This window comes from Nannospalax galili, unplaced genomic scaffold (assembly GCF_000622305.1).
Source record: "Nannospalax galili isolate Female #2095 unplaced genomic scaffold, S.galili_v1.0 scaffold277, whole genome shotgun sequence".
Taxonomy (NCBI): domain Eukaryota; kingdom Metazoa; phylum Chordata; class Mammalia; order Rodentia; family Spalacidae; genus Nannospalax; species Nannospalax galili.
The window spans coordinates 419,564-422,097 of record NW_008340240.1 but is presented as its reverse complement, the minus strand read 5'-3'; the positions used below and the strand labels follow the sequence as shown (position 1 = coordinate 422,097).

The 2,534-nt window shown below is 41.3% G+C and overlaps 1 pseudogene; it reads left to right on the top strand.

The window, feature by feature from the left end:
• The first annotated feature begins 807 nt into the window (after positions 1–807).
• On the top strand, positions 808–1,265 carry LOC108490970 (annotated as a pseudogene).
• Positions 1,266–2,534: the final 1,269 nt, after the last annotated feature.

Sequence of the window (2,534 nt, the reverse complement as noted above, 5' to 3'; positions counted from 1 at the left end):
CCTGTTGCAAGGAATTTTAGCTCTTACTCCAAGTACAATGGGAAGCTATTGATGAATTAGAATCAGTGAAATAAATTGTCTGGAAATGTTTGTGAAAAGTTTTTCTTATCTCTGGATGGAAAATGGATGGAAGGAACTAAGATTAAATAAAGGAAGCCACCAGATATCTTAATACAGTAGACGAGGCGACCCACAGAATATTTTAGACTAAGAAAACAACAAGGAGCCTAGATAAGGAGATGGATTCTAATTGTCTTATGTGAAGCTGGGCATCGGTGCTTGTCTGTAATCCTAGCATTTGAGAGGTAGAGGCAGGAAGATCAGGAGTGCAAAGCCAGACTTGCTACAGAGTGAGTTTGAAGATAGCTTGGACTACATTAGACTCTGTCTCAAAAATCCCCCCAAAGAAAGACACATTCAGAATCAGCAAAACATGCTGTGGATGGTGCAGGAGGCTTCCCAGGAATGCTTCACAGAGCTGTGCTGAACAGCAGGGGAGGTGGTGCCATGGGTGGAGCTGGGAGAAACTGAAGCCAGAGGAATAGGTGTGGAGCAGGCATTTCAGAATTCCACTTAGGACACTGCTTTTGAACTCTCTGTGAGTTGTCTGAAGGGGAAGCAGGCAGATTATGTTTAAAACATGTTTGATATGATGCCTGTGGCCTTCATGTTTAGTTACTTCACCTATTTTCTTAAGTGGCTAAAGATATTTATTTCACTTTTATTTTCTTTCTTACTTCTTCCATGTGACTTTTTATTTAATTTAACATTTTTAAATAATTTATTTATGCCCTTTTGCGACCATCGGTGAAGCGGCACCCACCAAAATGAAGTTCAATCCCTTTGTGACTTCTGACCGAAGCAAGAACCAGAAAAGGCATTTCAATGCACCTTCTCACATTCGGAGGAAGATTATGTCCTCCCCTTTTTCTAAAGAGCTGAGACAGAAGCACAACGTTCGGTCTATGCCCACTGGAAAGGGTGATGAAGCTCAGATTGTACGAGGGCACTGCAAAGGTCAGCAGATTGGCAAAGTGGTCCAGGTTTACAGGGAAAAATAGGTCATCTGTACTGAGCAGGTGCAGCAGGAAAAGGCTAATGGCACAACTGTCCGTGTGGGCATTCACCCCAGCAAGGTGATTATCACCAGGCTAAAGCTGGACAAAGACCACAAAAAGATCCTGGAACGGAAAACCAAATCTCACCAAGTAGGAAAGGAAAAGGGCAAATACAAGGAAGAAACCATTGAGAAGATGCAGGAGTAGAGTGTCTTACATGTCACTGTCATTAAAAATTGCCTAAATGAAAAAAGTATATATTTTATTTATTATTTTTATTTTATCTGTATGAGTGTATTGCCTGCAGGTATATAAAGGCACTAACGCTGTGCAATGCCTGTGGAGGTCAGAAGGCGTCAGATCCCTTGGAACTGAAGTTATGGATGGTTGTAGCTGCCATGTGGATGTTGGTATTTGGACCCAGGTCCTCTGTGAGAGCAGCCAATGTTCTTAACCACTGAGCCATCTCTCCAGCCCATGACTTTTTAAAAAGGTTTATTTGCTATTGTTGGAAGCAGGGTATTGCCATGGTGCGCATATAGGAGTCAAAGGACAGCTTTATAGAGTTGGTTCTCTCTTCCTCCTTTACATGGACTCCAGGAACCGAACTCAAGTCACTGGGTTTACATGCTAAGCACCTTTACCAACTGCGCCAGCTTGCTGGCCCATTATATCTTCCATGTGATTCTTTAAAGAGAGTCTTAAGAAAAACAAGTTTCAAAAATGTGGGGACTAATTCTTTTCTCATTCCATAATCAAATATACGTTATGATGACACAAATAAAGATACACAAAATTAAAAGATAAAAGGTCATAAATAACCACTTCAATACTTACAAGTGACTAAAACATAAAATACACAAAGTTCCAAGCACAACATTGAACTTGTCTATTTATATAGAAATAGATGCCAGATTTTCATAAATATATAGTATATGGGAACTATTTTTCAACTCTGTAAGTCATCAATATGAAGCACTGGCTTGAAATTACAAAAGCACTAGATGCATGAGTACCTTAGGTCAGGCTTGTGGGAGACAGGCTTGAGCCTAGGGTGAAAGTCTTATTGACAGCCATACAGCAGGCCTGAGGCAACGGCCCAACTGCTGGAGCAACAAGGAACACCTTGTGACATTTGCTCCCGTTGGCAGATCATGAGATTGATGCCTAGAGCTTGCCACTCCCTAATCACCACCCTTGGAATTCCAAATTGCAACACTTAGATATTGCAACAGTCAGGGTCACATGGTTTCCAGGAATCCAGGCTCTGTAACCTGAAACCCAGTATGCTAATGAGGCATCCTACCCACTATTCAGTGAAAGGACGTTAAGTCCGTTATGCTAATAAGACACTGTATGTTATGCTAATAAGGTATCTTACTTGCTGTACTATGATAGGATGCTAAACCTGTTATGCTAATAAGGTATCCTACTTGCTGTGCTGTGATTGTGCTACCCCTATATAAGCTTGTGCCT